The following is an 11,986-nucleotide window of genomic DNA, read 5'->3' as shown; positions in this document are numbered from 1 at the left end:
AATCTAAAATGTATTTCCACCTAGTTCTCTTGAGCACCAGGACTTTTGGAGTACTCCCAAGGAAAATGTATTAGGTGTCCCAGAAATGTTCATGTATGTTCTGTGCACATCTCCAGGCACAGAGTGTCTTACTGATTTTGTATAACATGTTGCATTTGAATTACAGTTGGAATGGTTATACTTTGTTAATAATACCCAATGAATTTGCAATCATGTTGTTCTGACTAGTATTAAGAAATATCTGTCAGGCTGTATTTGTGTAGATGCTAGATCACACATAGTACTTAGAAATAATTATGTGTTTTTTGTTAACTGTATGCACTACTCACAATGAGATTTCACTGACTCTTTGAGAACATCTCTAAAATGACTCTTTTTGTTTTACTTTAAAACTTTTAAAACTTCTCAGCCAAATAAAAAAGGCCATTGTGGGGAACCCACAGTGGTTGGATGGTTCTTTTCCTAGCAAGACAAATGTGTCAAATGTCAGGCTAGGTTGTCTATAAAGGTTCTGAATGAGAATTGCAAGAATTCATTGCATTTGAAATTGTGATGAGGACAGGACTCACACCCCGTACATAGTATTTCTTCAGCCCATTTAGTCCTGCCCTATCCAGGGCTGTCGCTCCTGTTACTATAGAGGTACCCAGCGCTGCCCGTGTCCTGATCCCGTGTCCTGATCGAGTGGTGTCTCGTGTGCCCCGGAGGATGTTACATTTGTCCTCTTGTCTGCAAGTCTTGCTTCAGTTTGCTCTGGTGTCTCATGTGCCCTGGAGGATGTTGCTCTTGTCTTCATGTCAGCAAGTCTTTCTTGGATATTTATAAGGCACTTATACAACAAGACAGTGTTTCAAAGCGCCACAAGGCACAAGGGAAGGGTACAAGGGAGCAAATGAACAATGAAATTGGCAATGAATAAATAGAAACAGACAGCGGTCCTACTAAGTCTTGTGACATTCGGAGCCTGCAAGTGCAGTGAAAGAAAAGGGAAAACAAAAAGGGGGAGGTGGGGTGAGAGTAAGTGCTATTAGGGTTGCTAAGGGGGCGGGAGTGCCAGAGGGCCCTTTGGGGAGGCAATAGGTAAGTGCATGGACAGAGACATCCCAGGAGGAGAGGGAGGTCTACCGGCCAACAGTAGACCTTACCAACAGGTAAGTGCAGAGCAGAGACAACCCACGAGACAGGGGCGATTGGGCAGGACCCTATAGAACTCTTGAGGGAACAGGCTGCCAATCTCAATGACCGAGGGGATGGTTAGCATGGGAGGGGAAGAGGGTAGGAGGAGAAGAGAAAGGTCTTGAGTTGTTTGCAAACTTGAGGTGGACCGGTTCAAGACGGACAGAGAGAGGAGGCTGTCCAAAGGAGGGAGCCAGCTGAGGAGAGGGATCTGCCTCCAGCTCTCTGCTTGGAGAAGCATTTGATCAGCAGGGAGTTGGAGCCAGAAGATCGAAGGGATCTGAAAGGAGAGTATTTTGTGAGAGAGATTTGCAGGTAGCATGGTCCCAGGCCCCCGACAGCCTTGTGGATGGTGCAAAGGGTCTTGAATGTGATCCTTGCAGCAACCAGGAGCCAGTGGAGAGATTTTAGAGCTGAAGAGATAGTCACAGGGCTTGAGGCCAAGGATAATTCTTGCAGCCCTACTCTGGATTAGTTGAAGAGGACAGAGCGAAAAAAGATGTAGATTGAGGAAGAGGCTGTTACAGTAGTGTAGCCTGGAGAGGACCAGAACTCTAGAGACATTGGGCCTCATTACGACTGTGGTGGCCACAGTATAAACGGTGCCGGTAAGGGACCGGCACTGTTCATACCGGGGCACCACATTACGAGTTCTGCAGCGGGTCCCGCTCTGTACGCCTGGTCAGACCAGACGTGCAGAGCGGCACCCGCTAGCAGAACAGGATACTAACAATGGACCCGTCAATAACGGGTCCGTTGTTAGCATCCTCCCCATTCCCAAATGGGATGGGGACGTACTGGGTCCGGGTCCTGCGAATGGGAATTACCAGACACGCAAAGGTCGGAATGGCCCGGTAATTCCCATTTTGCGGGACCCGGACCTGAGTTTGGGGCAGGGAGAATACCCCTAAGGAGATGAAGTTGAAAGTGGGCCTTCTTGGCAAGGTCCAAGATGAGAGGAGTAAAGGAGAGGGAGGAGTTGACGATGACCCCAAAGTTTCTGGCCTCAGTGGGAGGAGAGGGAGGTGAGCCCATAGAGGATGGCCAGAGTGCAACAGGGAGGGTGTCCAGCCAAAGGATCGAAAAAAAAGGATCAAATGCCCTTTTTTTTTCGAACCCAAAAGGACCGGAAAAAAAGGGTTGAATGCTTTTTTATTTATTTATTTATATATTTTTAGTTTAGTAAAAAAGAAATCGACCCTTTTTTTTCGGTCCTTTTGGTGTAAAAAAAAAAGGCATTCGATCCTTTTGTTTTAGATCCTATCACCTATAACCAACAGGGAGCAGGCGTCCCGATAGGAAGGTTCTCTGTCTTATTGGCATTAAGACAGAGATCTTTGGAGGTGAACCAACACTGAATAGCAGACAAGCCATCAGGGATGATAAAGGAGTAAGAGGAAGAGGGGAGCTTGAAGAAGAGTTGTGCGTCATCTGCATAATACTGGACATGAGGAGAGAAGGCAGAGATCAGGTGAGCAAGAGGTTCAAGGTAGATGTTGAAAAGCAAAGGTGAGAGGATAGAGCCCTTGGGAACACCACATGTAGAGAGAGTGGTGGAGGAGGAGAAGGAGCCCAGGAGCACCTGGGAAGGGCGGTCTGTGAGGAAGTAGGTCAACCAATCCAGTGCCTGGTCTGAGATACAAAGAATATCTTGTAGCTGCTTTATAAAGGATAGAATGGTTGACCGTGTCAAAGGCAGAAGAGAGGTGAAGGAGAATGAGAACCGCAGGAGAGATAGAATCAAGATTTGCGAGCAGTTCTTCACAGGTGTTTAGGAGAGCAGTTTCCATGCCTCTGGATACTCGGAATCTAGGTTGATGGTCGTGCAGACAAGTGTGCTGAGTGTGCTGTGCTAAGTGTGTTGGATCAGTTGGGGGATGATCAACTTCTCCAAGAGTTTCCCAATGAAGGGTGTAGTAGAGATAGGGGGGTAGCTGGATGGACCCCAGGGGTCGGCTGAAGGCTTTTTTAGGAGAGAGTGCACAAGGGAGTGCTTGCGAGAAGAGGGGAAAGAGCCAGATACTAGGGAGTGGCTGAAGAAGTCAGCAAGTGCTGCAGCGATGGAGAAGATGTCCTTAATGGTTCTGAAAAAACAGGGAGATACCTGTTTGTATGAGACCTTCATAGAGCGCACTACTCTAGAGATATCTCATCTGTTGTGATAGGTGAGAAGGTGGAGAGATTGGGAGGGGTAGGTTGAAGAATATAGGAGGGGGAAGAAGAGAGAGAGGTCTTAATGTCTTGAGTTATAGAGGTTAAATGGGTGACCAGTGCAGACCAGAGAGCGTGAGAAGGAAGAGGTGAGGTGGCTACTGCAGATGGATTGGCTAGTCCTTTGCAGATTTTGAAGAGTTCAGCTGTGTTGTTAGAGGCTCCAGAGATACGGGCCTGTATGTGAGCCCTCTTCTCGGAGGGGATAGAGAGACGGTATTGCCTTTGGACTAGGCTGCAGGCCAGTTTGTCAGAGGATCATTATAATGATGACCATGAGCAAGATCATCATCATCATCATCATCATCATCAAAAACAAATTCAAGGAACTATTTCCAGATGACTTGGAAGGCAGTCTCTGTTCTGATCACCAAAAGCCATGCATTCCAGATTTGTCAACTTTCGATCTACACTAACAGGAAACATATCCATCTCACAATGGAAATTGGGGCGGTACCCTCATTAAACCTTTTCCGTAACAAACACAGTTCCAGCATGAGCTACAGTTTTTCAGTTTCATCTTGTATGAGCAACTCACTGTTGAATAAGGCCAATGGCTGTTATGCTCACCTGGTCTCTGCGGAGGCGTTGGGGCACGGTTGCAGCCCTCCCGGGGATTAGGTTGCCCTCGTCTGGTTATCCCTCTGCACTTATGCAGTGAACTGCGGCAATAAGTAGTGCTGTTCAGGATTGCTCCTGTGAGGACATAAGGGGACGTCGGGATGCCAGTCTGTGACTCAGGTTCCCTTCCAGACCCTTCCTCCCAAGACGTGATTCCCGTAGGTTGTGCTGCCCCTAAAAGGCTCACCTGATTAATTTTATTGATGAGCTCTCCGTCCTGCTACTTCTGGCAGGGGCGCTTGTCTGACTAGGACTGAGTTCCTTCACTGGTCCCTACACATGGTAGTCCAATCCAGCTGCAAATAATCCAGTTCTCTCCCGGAGAGTGTCGCTGTTTTGTCTTTGTCTTTCCTCCCCTGTTTGCTTTCAGCCTGTTTTCGCCGTATTTGTATAGTTTATTCCTGTATTGTTGTCCGCTCCTTCTTTAATGTCGTTCTTTTGCTCTCTCCCCGTGTAGGTGATATTGCGGGCCCAGCAGCAGTTGCAGAGCTAGGGCTGGCAGCCGGAGTGAACAAGGAATGCACCCACGATGGTCCTGTAACAGGTAAGTGGTCTTCTAGGGATGCCTGCGTGGTTTGAATGCGGCGCGAGCCTAGACTGATGGATGATAGCTGTCTCGCCTTGTCTTTCGTCTTCTTCATAGGAATGGATTTCGGGGATGAGGTGGGTGGCGTCCGGATCAAGATCGCTGGGTTCCAGAGGATGAGTATGCAGATGAAACTATGAACGCCTGATTCCAGGAGGTGAGTATACAGGATAAACACTGGGTTCCAAATGGTAAGTAAGCTGGTCCAAGCGGCGGTGAGTGTCACGTTGCATGAGAATGCAAAGTAAAGCGAAACGCTGGCCTTGGGGATGGAACAGCTTATATAGCTGAGCTCCTGGAGCCACGCCCACTAATCCTGGCCTGCCTGCCACACCTTGCAACTCCCAGAGTCTGCACGTGCAGCCTGGATCTGGGGAGCCACACTCCAATAGTATGCACGTGGAAATGTTCCCAAAATAAAAGCATGTTGTAAATAACATTGTTTATTTACGTTGTTCTTGTAAATAAAACACTTGTCTAAAATAAAGTGTTCCTGCTTACATCCTTACATGAGCCTGGTGACAAAGGAGCCAGGACTGATTCCAGCCGGACCCCCTGTGTGTATGCGCCCTGTGACCCATTACCCCCATCACTTGATTGTGTGGTTTCTGTGTTCTTGGGCCAGTGATCATGACAGCACTCCCCCCTCAAGGCCCCTCTCAAGGGTGGTTCCCCCCTGGTCCTGGTTTGGTTGGGTAGTTGCGATGAAACTGGTTTATCAATCGTGGAGCGTGGACATGCTCACTGTGTTCCCATGTCCAGTCTTGAATTCCATAGCCTTTCCAGTCTATGAGATAGTATAATTTGGACCGGACTATATTAGAGTCTAGGATATTTTTGACTTTGTATTCTGGTTCTCCTTCTACTATCTCGGGATCCGGTGGAGTATCGATCCGTGTACCTGGTTTCATTGGTTTCAGGAGGGAGACATGAAATACAGGGTGGATCCGCATGTGGGATGGTAATTCTAGCTTCATGGCAGCAGGATTGATCACAGCCTTGATAGTTTAGGGTCACAAGTATCTGGGCCGGAAGGCACATGGTCCTTTCAGAGGAATGTTTCTGGATGCTAACCAAACCTTATATCCGACTTGATAGTTTGGAGGTTCCCTTCTGTGTCGATCCGCAAACTGTTTTTGTCTCTCTTTGGCTCTGGTTAAATGTTCTGCTGCTTCCTTAAGAACCTGGTTGATGGTCTTGTGTAAGGTTGTTACAGCTGGCATTTCCAATGACTCGGGTGGATCAAAAACGGATGTCCGTGATTGTCGCCCGTGCACTGTGTAGAATGGGCTTTGCCCAGTACTGGTCTGAATGGAGTTGTTGTATTTGTATTCTGCTAACCAAAGTATATCCTTCCAGGTATTCTAGGTTTGTTGCAGCATACACCTTATGTATTGCTCTAGAGTCTGGTTGGTCCGTTCGGTCTGGCCGTCGGTTTGGGGATGATGGCTTGTACACAACCGAAGGTCGATTTTGCCAATTCTGCAACATCTTTTCCAGAATGCAGAGACAAACTGAGTCCCTCGGTCTGATATTAATATTATTGATGGGAACCTGTGGAGCCGGACAATCTGCTCCAAAAATACGGTAGTCAGAGCAGATGCAGTCGGAAGACCCTTCGGAGGAATTAAATGGGCCATTTTGGAGAACAGATCTCCGATGACTAAGATTGGTGTTGTATCCGTTGCAGGGGGGAAGTTCTGTAATAAAATCCATTGACAGCGTCTGCGAAGGCGCTGGGGGTACTACCAAAGGACGTAGAAGACCTGCAGGACTTTGTTTTTGGGACTTGTGTTGTGCGCAGACACCACAGGTTGCGATGAACTGGGTAATGTCCTTTTCGCCAATTTGGCCACCAGTAGTTTTTCTTTATTTTGGCTAGAGTCTTTGCTATTCCTCGATGCCCTTCTACTAAAGAATAATGATAGTTTGTTACGATCGGATTCTGTAGTTTTTTATCTGGGATGTACAGCCGTCCTTGAAAGTATGGTAGATTGTTCACGATAGTATATCGGTCTCCCTTCGATAGCCATTCCTCTTGTGCTGCTTGATTCATCAAATGTTGCAGATCAGATTTTAAGTCATCTAAAGAGGTGGTTGCAGCAATCGTGCTTAGGATCCGTCCTTCAGGGATGATGGCCACGGGGTCTGGTGTAGTGAATGCCTCTACTTCCTCGCTCATGTGTGACAGGGCGTCTGCTTTTCCATTGCATACTCCGGGTCTGTCGGTAATAACGAAGTCGTATTCAGTGAATAAGCGGGCCCAGCGGAGTTAGCGTGATGATTGCGCTTTAGCAGCCTTTAGGTATTGCAGATTGCGATGATCTGTGATGACGGTAACTGTATGTCTAGCTCCGAGAAGATAATGTCTCCATGCTTTGAATGCTGCCTTAATTCTTAACAAATCTTTATCAGTGATTGCATAGTCCAATTCGGGGGCAGAGAACTTACGAGACCAGAACGCTACGGATGCAACTGTCCTGTTTCGGGGTCTCGTTGTGACAGGACTGCGCCCATCGCTATGTTGGAAGCATCGGTTTCAACCATGCATGGTAGCTCTGGTCAGGGATGTTGTAAAATTGGTGCTGTTGGGAATGCTTGTTTTAGTTTCTGGAAGGCTTCCTCTGCCTCTGCAGACCTATGGAATTGTTTATTTTTTCGTAGCAAAGAGGTAATTGGGTGGACGATCTGAGAGAACCTGGGAATAAATCGACAATAAAAGTTGGCAAACACACTCTGTACTCCTTTTGTGGATTTTGGTGAGGGCCAGTGGAGGATAGCATCTACCTTGCACGCACGCCCCATAGCGTGAGAACAAAGCCGAGGAATTCTACCTCAGTCACATGAAAGAAGCACTTTTCCAGTTTGGCACATAACTTATGTTGCCAAAGTTTTTCTAAGACTGCCCGAACATGACTGACATGATCCTCCTTGGTGGATGAGTAGATGAGAATGTCATCAATATAGACAAGTGCACAGACGTCCAATTGCTCACGGAGCACGCCCTTCATGAAGTATTGGAATGCCGCGGGAGCATTACGTAGCCCAAAGAGCATGACCTGGTTTTCATAAAGGCCATATTTTGTGCGAAAGTCCGTTTTCCACTCGTCCCCATTTTTTACTCTTACCAAATGCTAGGCCCCTCATAAGTCTAGTTTTGTGTAAATCTGAGCATTTTTGACTTGATCCAAGAGTTCGGGGGTAAGCGGCAACGGATACTGTTTTTTTACCGTGATCTAGTTAAGTGCCCTGTAGTCAATTCAAGTTCTCAAGTCTCCCTCCTACTTGGGCACAAAAAAAGAGGGGCGAGGATGCAGGGGACTTGGACGGACGGATGAAGCCGTTTGCCAGATACTGATCAAGGTATGTTTTTAGATACTGGTTTTCCTGTTCTGTTAAGGCGTAAATCAGACTGCAGGGAACTTGGGCTCCTGGTACAAGACCAATTTGGCAGTCGTATGGTCTGTGCGGAGGCAGGATGTTTGCTTGCTCCTTCTGAAAAACATCTTGGTAATCCAGGTATTCAGGTGGTAACGAACCTGTGAGGCCCAGCACGGTTGCCTTCCGGGTCAGTGAAACCTTTTAATGTGAATCCTTTGTTGTAACATGTGTCGACACAGTCTCGTGGAAAGGTCAGAACCCTTTTACACGAGCCAATCTTAAGGTTGTGGGTCTCCAGCCAGGGCATTCCCAATATCCTCTGGAACTGAGGAGCGCCGATGAGATCGAAAGTGATGTCCTCTCGGTCACCGTCCTGACACAGAAGCGTATCCTTTTCGTTGTAGTGTGTCACTGGGCCGGATGATAGCTGAGACCCATCAACTGTTGTGACGTTTTCCGATTTTTGCTTCTGTCGGAGAGGAAGGCCTATCCGGGGAGCCAGATCTTGGTCAATGTAATTCCCCACAGCTCCACTGTCAATGTATGCCTCGAAGGCATGTATTTTTGATGATTGTTTGTGGTTTACCAAGAGCACAGGGATGACTAGGTGTGAGGTCTGTATTGGTTCCTTTTCACCGTTCGACAAGTGGACCCCTACGCTTGCTGGGCATTGGAGTTTCCCAGAGTCCTGTTTTTCTTGTTCACTTTGGTCAGTTGCCCCAACTGTTTTCCTGGGTGGTTTCACTGGGCATTCTCAGAGAAAGTGGCCTGCCTTACCACAGTATAAACAAAGCTGTTGCTGTCTATTTTTCTCCCTTTCTGCCTTGGTGAGCATACTCCGCAAGCCCCTGATTTGCATTGGTCCAGACTGATCGTGTGGCTAGGTTTGATTCTCACAGGGTTGTACGTAGACCGACCGTCCCTCTACTTTTGCTCAATCCATTTTCCGATACTGCAATCTGTGATCAAGCTGCACTGTCAGGTTGGTGTATTCTGCACATCCTTCTGGGGGATTTACTACTTGGGCTAAAACATCCTTAAGTTCTCCTCATAACCCTCAGTAAAAAAGCGTAGTTCTCTTCCCCTCTGGCCAGTTTGTCTGGGCTATAAGATGATTGAAGGATGCGATGTAGGTTAGTATGTCGTGATTACCTTGCCGGAGTGACAACAGTTCGTTGTCCAGAGCCTGTCCTTGAGTATGCTGTGCAAACAGTTTTTCCATTTCCCGCTGAAAACCCCCCGAAGTCCCGAAGCAAAGGATCATCTTGGTTGACCAAGGGTATTGACCTAGTCCGCTGCACTACCTCCCAAATATGAGGGTACAAATGCCACTCCAGATTGTTCGTTGGGGAATGCCCCAGGTCTGCACAGGAAATGTAGGTGACATTGGTTCATGAAGGTGGCATACTTATTTGGGTCGCCTGTGAAACGTTCGGGCGGGGCTAGGGGAACCGCCCCTGGAAAAACCACCTGTGCTGGCGTTGATTGTGAAGGTGTAGCAGAAGGGGCAAACCCCCGTAGTGGGATCTGGCTAGCCTGCGCCTGGAGCATTTGTATTGCTAGGTCATCAGTACGCTCACGGTTCATAATGAGATCCCTCCATAGGGCATTGGTTTCCTGTCTTGAAGCATGAACTTCAGTCCGTAACTCTCCCAGTAATTGGGCCAACTGGTCCGTATCAGAAGTCTCCATAACTCCCAGGCAGAGATTCGTAGAGGCTTTGCGTTCTGTTACGCTCACCTGGTCTCTGTGGAGGTGTTGGGGCACGGTTGCAGCCCTCCCGGGGATTAGGTCGCCCTCGTCTGGCTTCTCCCTCTGCATTTATGCGGTGAACTGCGAAATAGGTAGCGCTGCTCAGGACTGCTCCTGTGAGGACATAAGGGAACGGGAGTATGCCAGTCTATGACTCAGGTTCCCTTCCAGACCCTTCCCCCCAAGACGCGATTCCTGTAGGTTGCACTGCCCCTAAATGCTCACCTGATGAATTTTATTGATGAGCTCTCCGTCCTGCTACTTCTGGCAGGGGCGCTTGTCTGACTGGGACCGAGTTCTTTCACTGGTCCCTGCACGTGGTAGTTCAGTCCAGCTGCGACTAATCAACTTCTCTCCAGGTGAGTGTCTCCGTTTTGTCTTTGTCTTTCCTCGCCTGTTTGCTTTCAGTATGCTTTTGCTGTATTTGTATAGTTCGTTCCTGTATTGTTGTCCGCTCCTTCTTTAATGTTGTTCTTTTGCTCTCTCCGCATGTAGGTGATATTGCAGGCCCAGCAGTTGTTGCGGAACTAGGGATGGCAGCCGGAGTGAACGAGGAATGAACCCCACGATGGTCCGGTAACAGGTAAGTAGTCTTCTAGGGATGCCTGTGTGGTTTGAATGCGGCACAAGCCTAGACTGATGGATGATAGCGGTCTAACCTTGTCTTTCATCTTCTTCACAGGAATGGACTCCGTGGATGAGGAGCGCGGCGTCGGGATCAAGATCGCTGGGTTCCAGAGGACGAGTATGCAGATGAAATGATGAATGCCGGATTCCAGGAGGTGAGTATACAGGATAAACGCTGGGTTCCAAATGGTAAGCTGGTCCAAGCAGCGCTGAGCGTCAAGCTGCATGAGAATGCAAAGTAGCGCGAAACGCTGGCCTTTGGGATGGTACAGCTTACATAGCTGAGCTCCTGGGGCCACACCCACTAGTCCTGGCCTGCTTGCCACACCCTGCAACTCCCAGAGTCTGCACGTGCAGCCTGCAGCCTGGACCTGGGGGAGCAAATACCGGCATGGCGGTAATAGGGGAACATCCCAACCCACGCGGACATGCAAATACCGGCATCGCAAAGCCAGTAATCACGGGCTGCACGGTGCCGGCCATACAGGCATCACAGACCACCCGTAAACAGCAATCGGGAAACAAGCCTACTGCCACAGGTGCACACAATCCCCACAGGTGGAGGCAATGGAGGCTGGGCCAGTATAAAATTAGCACACCCACACACCACACCCCTTCCAACACCAAAATGCCACCACTAGCTGTTGCAATCATAGCACTGGAGGACATGCCAATACTGCTACAACTACAGCAACAACACCAACTACAGCATCAACAACAGGCAGCACAGAGGAGACCAGGAGGAGGAGGAGGGTGAGACAGGCCCAGCAAATACCACCAGCGCAGCCAACAGCACCTCATAGGCAGCCACCAATCCCTCGCACCAGACCCAGCCCATTCAACCTAACCCCTGAGCAGATCCACACCCTGTACCGGTTGGACTGGGACACCATCACCACCATAGTGGACATGATACATGATGACATAGGCAGCCTCATAGAAATACGCACTGCCATCCCCCCGCTACTTCCTGACCACAGGCACCTATCAACACACAGTGGGGCAGCTGCATGGAATTTCACAACCACTTTTTTCACGCATGTTGAACTAAGTGCTGGATGCCCTCCTGAAGCACGCAGGCACCCACATACCCCTGCCACGGACTGGCCAGGAGATAGCCGACGCCAAAGTAAGCTTCCATGCACTGGCAGGCATGCCCAAATGTGTTGGTGCCCTGGACTGCACCCATGTTGAATTGGTAGTCCTCCCTGCTATAGAGGCGGTGTACCGCAATCGCAAGCAATACCACTCCATCAATGTGCAGATGGCATGTGACTCCAGCAAGATCATCACACATTGCTGCGCCCGATATCCCGGATCAACACATGATGCCATGATACTGCGCAACTCCACCCTACCCCGCACATGGAGCTACATGCTGCACCACGTGGCTGGCTGCTTGGTGCGCTGCACAACTGGGCCATGGCAGTGCTCTGGGGTACTGATGTGTAGGGATGCATACTCCACCTGGTTGGGAAAGGGATTGTGTTTTTAAAGATGGCCGCCGGCCCATTTCCCGTTCCTGCGCGATGACGTAATTTCCGGGTCCGGTTTTGCGAACCCGGTATTAGCATGGTGGTATTACCGGGCCGGTATTTAGGGGTTGCTCTGAGCCGGTGCCGGTATCGGCGG

The 11,986-nt window shown here is 49.0% G+C and overlaps 1 protein-coding gene and 1 long non-coding RNA gene across 2 annotated transcripts in view; one reads left to right on the top strand and one right to left on the bottom strand.

Moving 5' to 3' along the window:
• LOC138467957 (short-chain dehydrogenase/reductase family 9C member 7-like) overlaps positions 1 to 11,986 on the bottom strand; it is a 336,331-nt gene that overhangs the window by 111,077 nt on the left and 213,268 nt on the right. The window lies entirely within an intron of this gene.
• The window catches only part of LOC138467959 (uncharacterized), a 43,936-nt gene that overhangs the window by 13,065 nt on the left and 18,885 nt on the right, over positions 1 to 11,986 (top strand). The window lies entirely within an intron of this gene.

This window comes from Ambystoma mexicanum, chromosome 4q (genome assembly GCF_040938575.1).
Source record: "Ambystoma mexicanum isolate Mex_15411 chromosome 4q, UKY_AmexF1_1, whole genome shotgun sequence".
Classification (NCBI taxonomy): domain Eukaryota; kingdom Metazoa; phylum Chordata; class Amphibia; order Caudata; family Ambystomatidae; genus Ambystoma; species Ambystoma mexicanum.
Note: the sequence above shows the minus strand (reverse complement) of the source record. Positions and strands in the feature narration are given on the sequence as shown.